The 18,501-nt window shown below is 44.3% G+C and overlaps 1 pseudogene; it reads right to left on the bottom strand.

The window, feature by feature from the left end:
• Positions 1–18,501, bottom strand: part of LOC114441222 (uncharacterized) — an 82,338-nt pseudogene that overhangs the window by 9,986 nt on the left and 53,851 nt on the right.

The raw sequence follows: 18,501 nt of genomic DNA, 5'->3' as shown, positions 1-18,501 counted from the left end.
ACTTTAATGATGTAACAGGATCAGAGAGCTTCATGTGGACAGAGGGAGGACAATAATAAAGTCTGAGTGGACTCACCTGGTCCTGCAGACGCCATGATGAGCTCTGCTGAGAGGATCACTGAGAATATCAGCTGAGGGCAGAAGTTAGTGAATGTTCTGTTAATGTACTGTTCACACACAGCAATGATTAAATATAAGTTTTTCGTTACTCTGATGACGTAGTTTGTCTCAAATGTTTGTTTTGTTTCTATGATTTCTGTAAATACTCCTCCTCCTCACAGAAATCTAAGATGGCAGAATCACTGCCGATATCAAAGTTTTAAAAACTAAAACAATAAAACCAAATACATAAAAACTCTGGAGATGTTTCCACATTTCGATTGAACTGAAACAGATCCACAGATTTAGAAACTCAATGTAACTCGCAGCTCAGCAGCTTCCATGTTCGGTGAGTTTTTCTTGATCTTCCTCCTCAAACTCACCTGATGATGATCAATACTCCGTTTTTAGTGTCCCTTCATCGGTCCATCTTCGATTCTCCTGATCAGTCCGTGTTATGGACAGACTGCTCTCAGCTCCTGAGTGTATTTGTTCAAACAGCACGCTGGAATTCCTGCTGCGCCATCAGTGCAGCGTGAAAGTATTTCAAGAAAAAAAGAAAAAAGTGTTTCTGACAATGAAACAAATAAATAAATGATTCTTAAACCAAACTGTGCATTGATTGGTTTAAGTGAAAGGGAAATGGAACAGAATGGTAGTTATAGATGTATTTATATCAAACAAAAAGCGTTACACACAGACACTGCACTTCCTGGAACCGTGTGTGTTTGTGCAGCGAGGCACCGTGCAGGTGGACACACCCAGAACGATTAGGACATAAAGCTGCCACTAGAGGGAGCCTTTGTCCCACAGTCTGTCCTCACACAGTAACAACGAGCAGCTCGCTGTCTGCAGGACAAAAGTCCTTCATCTGATATTCAGTCAGCAGATATTTGATGAGACACACACTGCTGTGGGATAAGAGGAATGTGTGTCTGCAGTCTGTTCCATTTGACGTCACTGAGAGGCTGAATGGATCACTGATCACTTACCCCATACCTCCTCCTCCTCCTCCTCCTCCTCCCTGAAAACAAACACAAAGAATGAAGAATCACAAAGTGCAGACTTGATGATGACCTCGATGTAAGTGGATGAACCTGCTGTCAGGAGGTCTGGATGCTTTAATGTGGACTGAAGAGAACCTGTCAGCCATCATCAGGCTGAGACCTTCTGACTGAGCAGTGAGCTGATCAATAACATCTACTCTGTCACTCTACATGTTAACACAATAAGTAACAATGATACTTACAGTCTCAGACACACAACAGATCATCACGTCTCCCTGAAAGACAAAGAAAACCATTTCCTCATTGCTGCTGAAAATTAAAAACATACTGGACACAATGCATGATGGGACATATTGTTAATGTAGTCAGCATTGATAGTACAGTCTGTGATGCATTGTGGGACACACTGAGTCTATTTGGACTGCAGCTGGTGAACACACTGTGTAGTGTGTAGTGTCAGTGAAGTGTTGATTTCACACAGCACGGCTGTCAATGTGTGTGACAGTTTAATGAAGTGGGACACTCATGTATGACACCAACACAGTGAACAGACCTGATGAAACACTTTAAATGTTAATAAAACGTGTTTGACCGTCACATACACAAAGTACACAAGGAGTTAAATCAGTGAGTCCTGAGTCCTCAGTGAGTAATAAGAGTGGAGAAAAAAATCGAATTGAATGATCAAACATTGTTTTAAGCCTACTCGTTTCATAATATACATGACACATTTGTTAATTGTATGCATTATATATGAATGTGAATTATTTAAATGTATGATGCAATATCAGCCGTTATTTACACAATGAAATGTTCTTAAAACAAACAGAAGTAAAATAAAGACGCTAGACTACATCAATCCTGCGCAGTAACATACAGCAACAACGTCCGTCTAACTTGAAGATGGTTCTAGCCTAAATGTTTCCTACATGTATTCACTGACAGAACATTCCCAGCTTCGAAGTGTATTTAGCAGCTTAAAAATAGCGGTTTGCCTACGAAAGGTGAGTCACTTACTTACGCTGCCTTTCCAGGCGGCTCCTCATTCTGAATTGCTCCCCTGTGTTTCCTCTTCAGGTGCTCATGCATTGCGGTTGTACTGCTGTGGTGTGCTAGCGACACCTTACAAAGAGCGCAAACCACTTTGTTATTATCGGCTAACCTGAAATACTGCCACTGATCCCTTCAGTCTTTGGAAACGTTTATTAGGACACTCGTCAGACGGCGAGCACAACTCATCTCCTCAAGCCACTGTTACTTTGAAAAAAGATTAGACAGGGCCGACTGGGGCGAATTTTTAGCATTGACGTTGTCGATTACGTCGAATAATCGGGGCAGCCCTAGTCAGCACTCTGCAGAGCCTCTCTTTGTGCCTTGTCTTCCTAGATTAACTTGTTATGACAGTGGCATGTCTCATTAAAAGGACTGAGCAATATCACAGCTCTGGATTTCTGAAAAATATCCCCTCATCTAGTAATATCATGATGATTGCTTTTGTCATGTTATAATATTTACAGACACTGTCATGTCGCTCTGCACACGTCCTGCGCACAGAGCAACACTGAACATAGAAGCTCAGCTTAGTGGAGTGATGTTTGGATGATGGGGAGACTTAACATGCAGCCTGGTCTGGGTGTATCTGAAGCCTGCTGCTGCGAGTGGGTGCATCTACAGTTCTAAAACAATTTATTAGACTAAAACATTGGAATGTGTCGATGTTCATATGCTCAAAAAGGACGGGGCAGCCTAACGAGCTGTGATAGATGGACACTATTGATCCGCGAGGGGAAATTCAGGATGCAAACTTTGCCATAGCCTTTTTTCCGTTGTCTATTTTCATGAAGTGCTGCCACCCTGCAGATGTCTCTGACATGGTAGAGGAGGACTGACTGTAAAAGAGACGGTCAAAGTTAAAGCAAACCACCGGGCCTGGTACTCTTCAGTCTATCTGTCTCTAAACCAAAGTAGTGAAAACATGGTGGGGGACAGACTGATACCTGTGAACCGGAAGCTCTGAAAACACCCCATTAGCACTTGGTACTTTAAGCCTGATATTTAACGCTGCAAAGAGTCGACCAACCAGAATTTTGGTCCAGCCAGAACGTTTAGACTAATAAATCGACCAGTCGACTGGGAGAGTACAGCCCTAGTTTTTACATTATACCCCATCAAAAGTCGCCTCAGAAAATGTTTCAGTGGACAAACAGCATGATTTAGTGTAAAGCAGGAGGCTGTTTGACTCACAGCGATGTGAACTTTGAATGTGACTGATGTGTTCACACATGGAGAAGCTGCTCCTCCCTGAGCCGTCGTCCTGTACTTGTACTGCGGTCAGCGATGGTCCACACACCTGAGGACACGGCACCTTTATGAAAACCACAGACCACAGAGTCAGGTCAGAACATGTAACAGTGGAGCTCTGAAAGAAGACACAGCTGCAGCTTCTTTGACTCACCTGAACATATCACTGCATCATTTCACTTTCATGGCTCTTGAAGCAAAGTTCAGACCTCACTCGTCCACTATAATCTAGTTCAAGTGTAGCTAGCGTGCTTTGTGGTCTGTTGGTGCTGGAGCTCAGTGAACAGAAATGTTAACCTTGCTCAGGGAGTTCCTACCACCTCGTAGCGTCCTCCGTTCAACCGTACCACGCCCCAGCAGCGTCCTCTTTGCTGGCAACACCGCAGCGGTCCGGTCGTCCAGCCCTCCAAGCACCTCAGGTCCTCAGGTCCTCCGGCAGCAGGCAGCTAGCGCTGTTAGCTATTTAAGCTAGCAGCTGTCTCTCTGGGAAACCGTCTGGAAAAAAGTCTTCCAGGTGGAATAAACAGTCCGTGTCGAGTTAATTAACAACAGTGTGAGTAAAGTCTGACCGGTGACAAACCCAGAAAAAGAAGCTTTAACTCCAAACAGCAGAACTAGCGCTGCTCTCGCGCCATTTTCATTCTCCCGCTCCTGTCTTCTCCCGTGCACGAGAGCTCGCGAGACTACAGGAAGTCACGTCAACAAGAAAAAACATCATTTGACTTTCAAAATAATAAAAGTCAAATAATAATATAATGAACTGAAACACAGCTCTCCAACAGAGATGCATCATTATCAGCGTGTTATTTCTGGACCATGAATCTAAATTATGAAATGAAATAAACTGATGTGGATCAGGTTCCATGAGCTCACAGACACTGTCAGCTGGTAGAGAGGACTCAAGGCGCAGGCAAAGGATTCAGCTTCCAGGTGAGTTTTATTGAAAGAACAAAACCCAAACCCACAAAATACTAAACTAAATCATGAAGAACCAACAAAAACATTCCGCTGATTAACAATTGTAATGACACATATTGAACTTGTCCTGAATGTTAAAAAAAGAGAAACATCAAACAAGGAACCTACAGGAACCTACAGGAACCTACAGGAACCCAGGGAGAACAGAAGCCAAACAAGTTTCAAGGAGACAACAAGGTAACAAGATAACAGACAGTCCAGCACAGGACTTACATAAACAAGGTAAGAAGATCCCAAAGGGCGGGAACACAGGGGAAGTACAACACAAGGGAGACAGGACTTTCAAAGTAAAACAGGAAACAAGATAACAACATGACACAGACAGAAACAAGACTAGACGGAATATAACCAGAAATGACAGAATGACAGACACTGGCTTTGCCCTCAGGGAAGAGTCCATCACACACCGTGGTACCACAGTCCCTCATCCAGGTCATGTTCTTTTACAGGGTCATACAGAGAGCTTCACTCACATATGTGTTCCCAAACCAGTTTTCCAGCTGTTCCGGTTCAAGATTTACTGATACCACAAGAATATGGCGGTGTATAATGGTAGAGCTTCATGAGGATAAGATATCAAAACATGAATTACTGTGCATTATGTACTAATCTATAGAGCCGCTTTGAGCATCTATCTGTGCTGTAAAATATTAGTAAACTTCAATTTAAAGCATTGTCGTTCTACAATGAGAAAAAAGTTACTTCAGGACAAAGCTAAATGGATTATACAAACATATACATTTAAAAAACACATTCATTATAGTCTAACTGCTGCTAAATGCAGCAGTCGGGTTAACACCTGAAACAATACGTTGCTCAGCTCAGTTTGTGAAATGCAGGCAGGAGGCTGTGCAGTGATCAGGGTTAAAACAATACAGCACATAGCCTCACCACACTGTACCATCAAAACCTTTATGCTTTCATAAGCACAACATGCACTTCTATGTCTCTATGTCTTATCTCTCGGTGTCAACAAACGTAGTGCCATAGAACAGTGACTGTTTTCATGGTGTTGTCCCATAACTCCCCGACCTAGGACCTGTCATAATGGGGTTGAAGCTGAGACTTGTTAGGAGGGTGTGCAGATTTTTTTCTGTTTCTTCTTCACATTTTTAAGTTCTTGTTCAAACTTTGTTTCCATTTCTTTCAGTTCACCTCTCAGATGTTGTTCTTTGTGGCTGTATAGCTCATGTAAACGTGTGCTGTCACCTTCATACTTTTGCTTCAGACTCTTCACTTCTTCATCATATTTTTCCATCAGAGCTTCAAAGTGTTTGACATATTTACCTTTGAACTCGTTTATTTCTTCAGCCTGGGTTCTGGCCTCCTCTTCATATCTCTTCTTAATGTCCTCCATTTGTTTCTCATACTCCTCCTCTACTTTTTTTCGTCCCTGTTCTCTTCTGATTTCATCTTCTTCTCTTTGGCTTATATATTTTGCTTTTTCCAACTCAAATTCTTCTTTAAGCTGTTTAAATCTGGTTTCCTGCTGTTGTCTTTCGTCATCTTGCTTTTTTCGCTCTTCCCACCATTCTTTCTGTTCTTTCTCCCAAACATCTCGTCTTTTTCTCATGCGTTTTTTGTTCTGCTCCAGTTTTCCTTTAAAGGTTTCTGTTTCTTCTGATTGTGATTTTATTTGTTCTTCTAGATCTTCAAGTTTTTGTTCCCAATCTCTTCGCTGGATTTCTTCCTCCTCTTTTCTCTTCTTCTCTTCTTCTTCTCTCTGCTCCTGCTCTTTCTTTCTCTGCTCATGTTCTTTCTCTCTCTGCTCCTGCTCTTTGTTGATCTTTTCTTCCATTTCCTCCAGTTGTTTTTCTCTCAGTCTTCTCTCCTTTTCCATGTGTTCTCTCTCTTTTTCCACTCTTTCTTTCATTTCTTTCATTTGCTCCTCATGTTTTCTTTCCAGCTCCTCCCTCTCTCTCTTCATCTCTTCCTCCTTCTCCTTCAGGATTCTCTGCATTTCTTTCTTTATGGCTGCTTCGGCCTCTTGCAGCATCTCATTGGTGAAGCAGCTGCCTCCATTTTCCTTCAGCATGGTGTCGATCTTTGTTATCAGCTCTCTGACCTGTGTCTGGTTGTTTTTATCTCTGTTATTGAACACATGGTATCTTCCTCCACAGTCACTGATCAGCTTCTGAAAGGAATCATCACATTGCTGTTTAATATAATCTTCAATAGACAATTCAATCTCGTTTTCCAGATCATCTCCTCTTGTGAACAGAACGATGGTGAACTTCTCTGAATTCTTTCCAAACACCTCCTTGATGAGTTTTAATGTCTCCTTCTCCTCTGCTGTGAATCTTCCGATCTGTAACACCAGCAGGAAGACATGTGGTCCTGGAGCCAGCAGACTGATACATTTCACCATCTCCTCATAAACCTCTTCATGGGACAAACTGGTGTCAAACAGACCAGGAGTGTCGACCACAACAACAGGACGACCGTCCACCTCACTCCGTGTTTTCTGACAATGTTTAGTGACTGATGTTTGACTTGGTTGAGCTTTAAACTCTCTCCTTCCCAGAATGGTGTTTCCTGAAGAACTCTTTCCGCTGCCAGTCTTCCCGATCAGCACGATCCTGAGACTCTCTGAGCTCTGCTGCTCTGCACCAGCTGTAAAACAGGAACACAATGTTTTCACTGTGTAGCTGCTGAGTTTGTCTCTGAGTCTCATGCTGTCCACAGTGTCCAACAGCTGTCTGATCTGCTGCTGGTCTTTCAGATTTAAAACAGCAGATCTTCCTCCAAAACTCTGACGTAACCTCTGAATGTCTTCATCTTTTTCTACAAAGTTAACCACATCTGGATGTGTAGGATCTGAGTCAGTGATCAGAATGATGGTGAAGTCATTGACTCGAGAGCTGAATGTCTTCTGGATGACCTGTAACTCTGCCTTGTCTTCATCAGTGAGGGGAGCCACAGGTAGGACCAGGATGAAGGCATGGACGCCCTCAGGATCACAGAGGGAGACACACCTGAAGGATTCCTCCATCACTGCCTCCTGAGCTTTTCCATCCAAGGCAGGCAGCTGCAGCAGGGACACCTGACGTCCACACACCTCTGTCTGATGTCCAACAGTCTCTGAGGAGCTGCAGACTGAATGAAGCTCTGTCTGACCTAAAATGGCCTCTGCTGCTGAGGTCTTCTCTGCTGCTCTGCTCCCACACAGAACCAGGTTCAGAGCAGGTTTAGAACTGTTAAAGGGTATTACAACATTGTCCTCTTCAGTTAATGTCAGACTTCCTCCTCTGTTGTCTGTCACTATGTCCTCCATTCTCTGCATTAACTCCTTTTTATCCACATTGATTCTGAGCTGTCTTTGTCTGCAGTCTTGGATGAGTTGTCTCAGAGCCTCGTTCTCTCTCTCCTCATGTGTCAGGATGACCATGCAGTGGTTGAAGACATGTGGACCAAACAGACACAGGAAGAACTTCAGGGTTTTTCTGTCCTCTTCACTGAACTCTGAAGGTCTCACTAACAGCAGCAGGACATTTGGTCCAGGAGGACAGAGACTCACACAGCTCTTCATCTCCTCTCTCAGTGTTCTCACAGACAGACTGAAGACATCTGGAGTTTTCACCACTGTCACAGATTTCTGGTTCCACTCTCCACTGGCAGCTACACACTGTTTTTGTGCAAAGACTCTTTTGACATGAAACTCCTTTTTCCCAGTGATCATGTTTCCTAGTGTTGTTTTTTTGTCGTCACTTTTTCCAAACAAGATGATTCTGAATCCATCTGCAACAAACAAAAACATCTGCAGCATCCTGTTCATTAAAATATGAATGTTGATTAAACACATATATCTGACTTACAGCTGTTTGAAGCTTGACTTCCTGACATGGCTGTCCCTGTAATAAAGACAGTTATGTCAAGAAGGGACAGATGTCAGTATGATTCTGTGACATCACTCTCACATGTCTGTAACAAACATGTTGCATTCATCACTCAGTACCTCCAACAGGATCCTGGACATCAGTGGCTCCTTGTTTGAAGGTTGGAGGACCACTTGATGCCTCTTCATAAACATCACAGCTCACATGACCTCCATGGTTCTCCTTCACCATGTCGCCCATCACTCTGAGCAGCTCCTGTTGTTCAAGCTTCTTCTGCCACAGCAGCTTATCTTTACATCTTTGAATCATGTCGCTCAGTGATGGATGGTTCATGTAGTCTTCAATGGAACCTGAGCTCCTCTTTCTGGGCTCTGATATCAGTATCAGAGAGTGATTGAATGATTGATCACTGAATCGTGTCAGCACTCTGCAGAGCCTCTCTTTGTGTCCCTCAGTGAAGTCTTCAGGCTGTAGGACCAGCAGGAACACATGAGGTCCAGGAGCAGAGAGTCTCACACAGTTCTCCATGAACTCTGTCAGTCTGTCTGCAGACAGGTTTGGATGCAGCAGATCTGGAGTGTTGATGAGAACCATGTCTTTGTCCTTCATCTGTCCTCTGACTCTCACACAGCTGTCTGGTTCCTCCTCTGTGTAAAACTTGTTCTTTCCCAGTAAGAAGTTCCCCACTGATCTCCTCTCAGACCAGCTGTTCCCCAGCAGAACCACCCTCAGCTCAGACACTGTGGAGACAAATGAACAGAAAGAGTTAATCCAGGGATCAAAGATCTAAAGCATCATAGGGAATAATCTCTCAGTGGACTCATAATTTCATATAGTCAGGGTTATTTTTGAATATGTTATTGTTACTCTGCTTTATCGTTGTCAGTTACCATCTTTACATGTACACAGTTTACTGTAACACCTGAAGCCTCTGTTCTTCTGTACACTGTCCTGTGGAAAAAAACATGTCTGTGCCTTCATGTCCACGTCAGAATGAGATTGGAAGGACTGCTGTGTAATATCATGTGTATCAAATCACAGCCTTGTTGAACCTCTTCTCAAATTAATTGCTGTTAATGAATTAAAAACAATTCAGTCTTCCAAAACTCACTGTATGGAGGCAGGAATTCAAAGCTGCTGCTGCGCTTCACAGACTTTCTGTCCTCTGAGTCTGTGGGGACACAGAAAAACATCATTCAAATTAAGGCTGCAACAGGGATCTAGAGTGCGACCATTTTGGTTGCACATGCGACCTAATTTCTCAACGGTGCAACCAAAAAATATCTGAGGTCGCACCAGTGCAACCAGCTGTGAGAAGGAGATACATTCTACGACACTGTAGGTCCAACAACAGACACACATCAGGCTCATATCGTGGTCTGAACCAATCAGAGACAGTGAAGGGCGGGACCCTGTGTGTGTATCTTTGAAAACGTGTCTGCTGCGGCCAGACCGAGACCGCAGGAAATCCAGAAGAAGAAGAACACATATGCTGCACAGAGCTGATGCTGTGCGCTAAAGCTTGTTCCATACTCCATGAGGACAGAGAGATCTGTTACCCGAGGTGATGGGAACAAGAACAAACAAGTTTGTTTCGGCCCAGATTTTTCTTAAGTAGAACTCCTCATACGGCCCTCTGACTGCAGCGCGCAGTGCACGAACACACAGACACAGACAGACAGACAGACAGGTATTAAAGACGTTTCGCTGCTGAAGAGCAGAAACCACAGTTCAGGTGAACATACAGCGGAGGAGCAGGATTTGTTGCTACTATGCGGGTTTTGCTAATTTGCTGTTGACCTGAATGAGTGATGATAACGAGCCGGTAATGTTCAGGGAGGGGGCGTGACGTGCTCGTAGCATCATCACAGACTGAACAGCAGGTCTGAGGACAGTGTTATCTGACCTGTGAGGTTCATCCATGAAGGCTGAGTCACTCTGAATGACAGCAGTCAGCTAGTCTTAAAGGTAGGGTACTTTTTGTTAAATTAGTGTAACTTCTCTTTACAATCCAATAGCAACCCATTAGTTCGGCAGTTTCGCTTTAAAACGAAGAATATGAATCATCTGTGGAAGCTATAAAACATAAAAACATCAGCCAATCCTCCGAGGCGCCCCTGCGCGGAGTATTGGCTGGTTGTCACTCTCTTCCTGCTCTGAGTGCATCAGAGAGGTACGTGCATGATGGCCGAAGTCACAGACTGGTTGGGAGGCGTGGCTTCGGGGTGAGCTCCGAGAGAAAGGGGCGTGTGCTTACTTTCATAATCTGGCTGACTCTCACTGAGTTTTCAAAATCTCCTACCCTACCTTTAAGGAGTTATAGTACATGGTTACATGATGAACGCCCATTTAAAAAGTATCATTATCCTGCTATAGTGGACCATTGTCTGCCAGTATGAGATCTGCATACAGCTAAAACTGTAACAGACAGAATGAAGAGTCTGTCAGCTGGAGCTCAGCTTTAGAAAGAGAGGAGACACTGAGGAAGAGAGGAAGAGAGGTGAGGAAGATGAGAGAAGAGATACTGTAGCTGCATTAGAAATATGTTGAAGAAAACTAAATATATCTCAAGAACAACTATTAAATAAATAAAGGTGTATATAATTTTAATCATTTTTAATTCACATTGGCAGATAGATAAGTGAGGAGCGACAGCCAGAAAATACAGAGACAAAGCAAACAGGGAACTGAAGAGTGCTGTAACTTTGAATCTTCATCATGGATTTCTGACAGACAGACTTGTTGGCTAGTTTGTCCATAATTTGAATGAGTACTATTAAAATACTTTTTATTTAACTGTGTTCATTAAACAAGGTTCATTTTCCAAATTCATTTTAGGATGATATGTTAAGCCTGTTCATATGTGCTGTGCATGTCAGATGATGTGTACAAAAATATATGGATACAAGTGTGATTCGGTGCACCTAAAAAAAGTTAGGCACACCAGTGCAAAAAGTTAGTCTAGAGCCCTGTGCAAGCAGCATTACGGGCCCTCGCACACCTTGTGATCTGCAGGGCCATCGCAGTCTCCTCTCCTAAGCTCTCTTCTCCTCTCACTTCCAGAGAGGTACAACAAACACATGTTTACAAGAGAAATTTCCTGCTGCCAGTAGGTGGCGCTATGACCGTATCATAATATTACGTTTTTTTCTGATTGCTTAAACACTAACAATGATTCTTATAGCACAATTTCTAAAACTATTAATAGTTATAATCACTCACTGAGTTTGTAAAACTAAAAGCAGCATCTTTGTGCTGAACTGTAAACACAACTCACTGCTTTACACACAACTTCCAAATGATCCACACACTCCTGGTAAAACTACACACATGTATGGCTGGTGTTTACACTATGTTGCCAACTGTCTGGCTACACTGTCACATGTGAGAACTGTTTTACATCATTAGTTCACTTTGCAATCAGCATGAGCTGTGAATAAGACACAGGTAAGCTTCAGTGTGGAGAACAATGGAGGGAGAAGACTGAGAAGAGAGAGAATTAGAGGAGGAAGAGGACATGAGGAAGAGGAGGAAGAGGAGGAGGACAAAGACGAGGAGGTGGATTTAGAGGAAGAGGACGAGGAGGTGAAGAGGAAGGAGGAAGGGTAAGAAGAAATAGAATTACTGATGTCATCAGAGCTACAATAGTGGATCATGTGATCAACCATGGAATGACCCTGAGGGAAGCTGGACAACAGGTTCAGCCTAATGAGAAAAACAACAATACTGTACATGTAAAACAAACTGTTACTCCACAGAATTACTAGACATTCAGCATCTGGAAGGAGGCATGTGAGGATATGGACCAGGCATCATGTCAGGCCTGGATATGGCACTCCAGGACACATGTTCCCCGGTCCTGAGTGGACACAGTGAATTTCAGCTCAATTGGATGAAGTATGTGTGGCCTGAAAGGTTTTGTAGCAGGGTCACAAATCGCCAAAAATGACCACAAAATTCAATTAGCTGCAAACTAGAAAAGGGCATTTCCTGAAGAAAATGCAAGTGTGATTGCTGCAGCTGAAGCATTGCTTTGAATGCTGATGTGAAGGAAAGCTCTGAATTGCTGGAGAATCAGAGCAATTCTGTGTGTCAGCCTGTCACCATGGTAACAGCAGAGGAGACCTCACAAACCATTCTTCAACTTTGAGAGCCTGGCATGCGGCAACGATTCAGAATTAGAAAATTCTGAATACAAGTTTGATAGAGCAGCATCTAATGAGCGTTTCAAGACTAAAATGGAGTCTGTAGCTTGTAATTTGTAGGAGGAGATCCATTTGGCAGATGACCCTCGTTGAAGGGCTCTCTCATAGACTCCCATGTTAAAAATGATGCCGAAATTGCTTAATATTTGAAAAACTGTCCTCTGTGAGATGAACATTTTGATAGTTGAATGGCTGAAATCGGTCAATGTGTACTGAACATACGCTGCGCCAAAAAATGTACGGAAGAAGAAGAAAGAAGAAAGAGGGTGAATAACAAGAGTTTGATCGCCTAGCAACAATCAAACTAATAAACACTGTCAGATTTACACATGAACATCTGTACAGTGAAACCTCTGCAGTCTGGTAGGTTTTCACTGGGCTCATGTTCACCTCACAGACTGTGCTGCTACACCTCCGTTAAATCAAACCTGTGCTGAGTCTACAGTTAGTCATTAACTACAGACTGAAACCTGCTCAGATTCATGTAACAGCTGCAGCTCAAAGGTCTGAAGGTTGTTTCAGTTTTTCAACCTGATGTGTGTGTGTGTGTGTGTGTGCGCGCGCGCGTTGAGCAGCAAACATCAAACACATCAGTACATTTACTGTCAGTGCACAGAGTGGATGGACTCACCAGATGCTGCCATAGTGTCACTGAGAGAAGTCCGTTCAGATGAATTCAGCTTGAAGGAAGAAAACAGGACTTTAATATTAGAGATTATTCAACTGTCAGATTCATCCAGCAGAGCCTGATCACTACAAACCACACAGACACTGAGACACCACAGATGAACACACTGTGCAGTGTCAGCAGTCACTGTTCTTCACCATGTGTTTTATTACAGTTTGAACATTAACTTATTTTACTGTTGGACGTTCTTATTGTCATATTATTGCTGCAATCAATGAGCGCTTATCTCTACAGTTCATCTTCACTCTGGACCTGGACCCTGATCAAAGATTGATCTGCTTTACTTTGTACAAATCAGAACACTGGAAATGTTAAAGAAGACTGTTCTGTGAGTGAAGGTAAAACGCTCTGTTACCACGTCAACACATTTCAAACCAGATGAATATATATCTGCAGTCTGATGTGCTGATGAACTGTAACTGTCTCCATGTTTAAACAGCTGGAACAATCACCAACCAGCTCACACTGATGTGTGTTCATCACTCAGACATGTATTGATTTAGAGATCAATATAAATGAAGGTTACTCACCCTGTGCAGTCCTCACTGCTCTCTGTTCTCCATGTTCACTAGCTGCTCACACCGAGGACACTGACACCACCTCTTCTCAGCAGAGTGGGCGGAGCAACACACGTCACAGGTGATGACCCTGCTGCACACAGTCACATGGTGTCATTAACCAGCTCCTACAGAGCTCCAGCTTCACCTCCACCCCTCATCGTCCCATCATCCATTCTGGCTCTGTGGTGAGTCTCAGACCCCGTTCACACAGTCACATACTCCAGAATGAGCTGTCCTCCTCAGACCCATGCTGAACCTGCAGATACACACTGAGCACAGGTGAGCGGAGGAAGGAGCTCTCACCTGCACTCAATCCTCTATTTACAGCCTGTAGGTCAGATGTTTGTAGGTGTTTGAGAGTAAGTGTAGATATTTCAGTGTAATGCTAATAACTGTTTCTTTCACATATGTATTGTAGAAGCATGAAACCAGTGAAACCTGTAGTCGAACGAGACGTGCATGGGCAGTCAAATCCCAAAGAATCCATCAACCAACAACACACAGTGCAATTCACTTAATTCTCCACTAGATGTCCTACTCGAGCACTGTGTCACTGAAGCCTCGAGTAATGAACCATTTCTTGAATCAGGTGTGGAGGCTTCAACAAAGCCTCGATCACCCATCACTAAACAGATTGTCCCTCTTTGTTGTGGTCATGATGGTGTAACCCAGGCCCCACGTAGTTAAAAAACTGAAGTGGTTAATACTATGGGACAGGGCCTGGGCTCGGTTTCTAATCAACTTGAATAATGACCACAACTGTTTATTAAAATGCTAAAGAATCCCTTTACAGGTGTTTATTCAGAAAATTACATGAAATGTTTTATATGAAAAAATAACAATAAAATGAGGAAGTGATTCTAGCTGATTCTACTGAATGTTAACAGTTCAGACCAATAATGCTTTATTTACTTTGGCTTCTGATGATTAATGACACAAAAGTAAAGCAGTGATTTAAGTCAGTGTTATTTACAGGGTTCTAACACATTTAACTAATCAATTCAAAGCATTAAAATTACAAACTTATACCTGTATCAAGTCTTAAAAATGAATAAAATATAAATAACTACTAAATGTAACCATATTTGTCAGTCTACTGGTCATAGCTAGCGTCTGCTCAGTAGCTGTTATATTAATTATGATCAATAATATGGGTTAAACAGCAGGTGAACGTTACCTCCCCACTGAGCTCTCCTAGCCGGAAAAAAATGAGCTGGCGCCGATTTCGCTGCTGCCAGAGCCGTCTCTCCTCTTCCTCTGGCAACAAATACATTTTTTTTTAAAAATGCAAAATTTCCATCGTCTGCTGCCTCATTTGCTTGCTGTTTCCTTTTAGTCTGTTGTGTCGCTTGTCTGCTGTGTCGTTGGTTGTGTAGTCCGTGTTGTGTCGTCTGTCCGCTTTTGTTTTTCCCGGGGTTGGGGGCTAAAAGTTATGACGTCATGCCGCAATCAGGAAGTGCTCCGAAGTCTAGACCGTCCCTTTTACCATTGGTTAGGGATCCTACTGAGACCACGTAGGGTGTGTAGGATGCAGACCCTGAATTGGGACACAGCTAATAAATGCACTTTAACCCGTTGCAGGCCTGTTTATGAAGCTTGTGTGCTCTGAGGCAAAACGGCTCCAAAGAATATTATATTAGAAGTTACGTCTCTCCCTCTCTCTTCTCTGCGCTGTCATGTAAGGACATCATGTTCATAAAGTTGAAGTGTAACGTATTTGCAGCAGAGAATGATTCTGTGGCTCGTGGGTGGCGGGCGGACACACACGGACACACGGACAAAGTAGTTGATTACTAGTCGACTATATAAACAGTCATTAGTTGCAGCCCTACAAGGCAACAGAGAATGTTCTGACCCGGGTCAGTAAAGCTTTAGTCTCTGAGATTTGAGCGCACTCGTCCACTATAATCTAGTTCAAGTGTAGCTAGCGTGCTTTGTGGTCTGTTGGTGCTGGAGCTCAGTGAACAGAAATGTTAACCTTGCTCAGGGAGTTCCTACCACCTCGTAACCTAAACTACAAAACAAAGACCAGAGGAGCAGGTGAACTTAAGGAGGGCTACTGAAAACAGTGCCAGTCAAAAATGCAAAAATAAAAGTACAAATAAACACAAAAGAAAGGAGGTCAAAAACAAAACCAAACCTGAGAAAGAAGGGAGGACAAGGAAACATGGAGGAAGAAGGAGGACGACGAATTGATGGAAGGCAGGGGTTCACACAGGGTTCACATGGGGGAAGAACTGACAAAGACAAAGGGAAAGCACAGGGCTTACAAAGAGGAGAGATGACACAGGTGAACACAATTAGGGAGGAGCAGGTAATCAGGGAGGAGGAACAGAAGGAGAGAGGGAAGAACTGAGGAGGAGCAGAAAAAAGAAATACACAGGAAACTAAATAACAAACTAAACAATATAACAACAAAACAAGGAGCCAAAACCCTGGCTCATGACAGTACCCCCCCCCCCCCCCCCGAAGACCGAAAGACCACCAGAGATGGAGACGCGGACCCTCCTGGGTCCGGGCGGAAGACCACCAGAGATGGAGACGCGGACCCTCCAGGGTCTGGGCAGAAGACCACCATCAATGGAGATGCGGACCCTCCTGGGTCCGGGCGGAAGACCAGTGAGGACGAGACTGCGGACCCTCCGGGGTCCGGGCAGAACACCAGCGCCGACGAGGCTGCGGACCCTCCGGGGTCCGGGCAGAACGCCAGCGCCGACGAGGCTGCGGACCCTCCGGGGTCTGGGTAGAAAGCCGACGAGGACGAGGCTGCGGACCCTCCTGGGTCCGGACAGGAAGCCAGAACTGAGGGAGGCCCACCGGTGTCGGGACTGGAGACCAGAGGCGAAGAACCACCGGCGTTGGGGCCAGCTGGGTCCGGAGCTGAGGGTTCATCAGGGCCTGGGCTGGAAACCAGGGCCGAAGCCCCTTTAGCGTTGAGGAAAGACACCCCTACAGTCAGTGTCAATGCTGCTAATGTTCCAAGGTATAAAAAATCCAAAAGCTCGCGGCAGATAAATCCGTGGAAACACCCACCCTCGGGTGGTGCAGGAGGAGGTGACGTTATCTGGAGTCCGCCCTCTGACAGAGCGGGGAGGAGCGACACCGTCCGGAGTCCGCCCTCTGACGGAGCGGGGAGGAGCGACACCGTCCGGAGTCCGCCCTCTGACGGAGCGGGAAGACCTGCCCCTCTGGGTTGAACGGAGCCATCGGCCTCTGAGGGAACACCCAGGGAGAGATGAGCTGGGGGCGGCATCGTCGACCTGCCAGCTGAAGCAGGAACAGGCGAGGAGGGAGTGGTAGCAGGGGCTGGGCGAACGGCCCAGGCCCTGCTAACTCCTCCATCTTCCGGAACACAGGGCGGTAGGTTGAGAGCATCCACGGCTCAGTGACCAGGACCTCCTCCATCTTAGCCCGCAGCTCCTCCATCTCCACTCCAAACAGCAGTACTAGCGCTCCTCTCGCGCCATTTTCATTCTCCCGCTCCTGTCTTCTCCCGTGCACGAGAGCTCGCGAGACTACAGGAAGTCACGTCAACAAGAAAACACATCATTTGACTTTCAAAATAATAAAACTCAAATAATAATATAATGAACTGAAACACAGCTCTCCAACAGAGATGCATAATTATCAGCGTGTTATTTCTGGACCATGAATCTAAATTATGAAATGAAATAAACTGATGTGGATCAGGTTCCATGAGCTCACAGACACTGTCAGCTGGCTGTCTGAACTCGTTGAACTCTTCAGCTTGTTTTCTGGCCTCCACTTCATATTTTGTCTTCATGTCCTCCATTGTTCTCTTATACTTTTGCTCTAACTCTATTCTTTCTCTTTCTTCTTCTTCTCTTCTTAGTTGATCTTCTTTTCTTTTCTTTCTTTCTTTCTCCTCTTTTTCTTGGTCAAACTCTTCTTGGAGTTTTCTCGGTCTATTTTCTTCCATTTGTTCTTCATGGTGTCGTTTCTCCCACCACTCCTTACTTTTCTTCTCCCAGGCCTCTCGCTGCTTTCTCATCTCCTCTCTGCTCTCCACCAACTTCTGATCAATTGTTTCTCTTTCTTTGATTTTTTCCAGCAAATCTTCAAGTTTCCGTCTCCACTCTGTATTCTCATTGGTGAAGCAGCTGCCTCCATTTTCCTTCAGCATGGTGTCGATCTTTGTTATCAGCTCTCTGACCTGTGTCTGGTTGTTTTCATCATAGTTATTGAACACATGGTATCTTCCTCCACAGTCACTGATCAGCTTCTTAAAGGAATCATCACATTTTGAGATATAACTTTCAATGGACATCTCATCATTTTCCAGATCATCTCCTCCAGTTAACAGAATGATGGTGAACTTCTCTGAATTCTTTCCAAACACCTCTTTGATGAGTTTTAATGTCTCCTTGTCCTCTTCTGTGAATCTTCCGATCTGTAGCACCAGCAGGAAGACATGTGGTCCTGGAGCCAGCAGACTGATACATTTCACCATCTCCTCATCAACCTCTTCATGGGACAAAGTGGTGTCAAACAGACCAGGAGTGTCGACCACAACAACAGGACGACCGTCCACCTCACTCTGTGCTCCGACTTTAGAACCGGCCTGCCTGCCCAGTCAGAGATTATCTACAGGTGTAGAGAATGAAGCAGCAGGCAGCAAGAAAGGAGGAGAGGTCAGAGGGAGCGGCTGCAGCTGTGGGTGTCCGGGTGTCCTGAAGCAGCGGGAGCTGGGCGCACACAGGGCCACTGTAAGGGTAGAATCATGGTGACGGGACAGATTTAACAATTCTGAGTGATATTTTTTTACATATATGTTTTACATCTGTCTGTACACAGAAGAGAAACAAA

Source organism: Parambassis ranga, chromosome 9, assembly GCF_900634625.1.
Source record: "Parambassis ranga chromosome 9, fParRan2.1, whole genome shotgun sequence".
Lineage (NCBI taxonomy): Eukaryota > Metazoa > Chordata > Actinopteri > Ambassidae > Parambassis > Parambassis ranga.
This window is presented reverse-complemented; position numbering and strand designations above follow the sequence as displayed.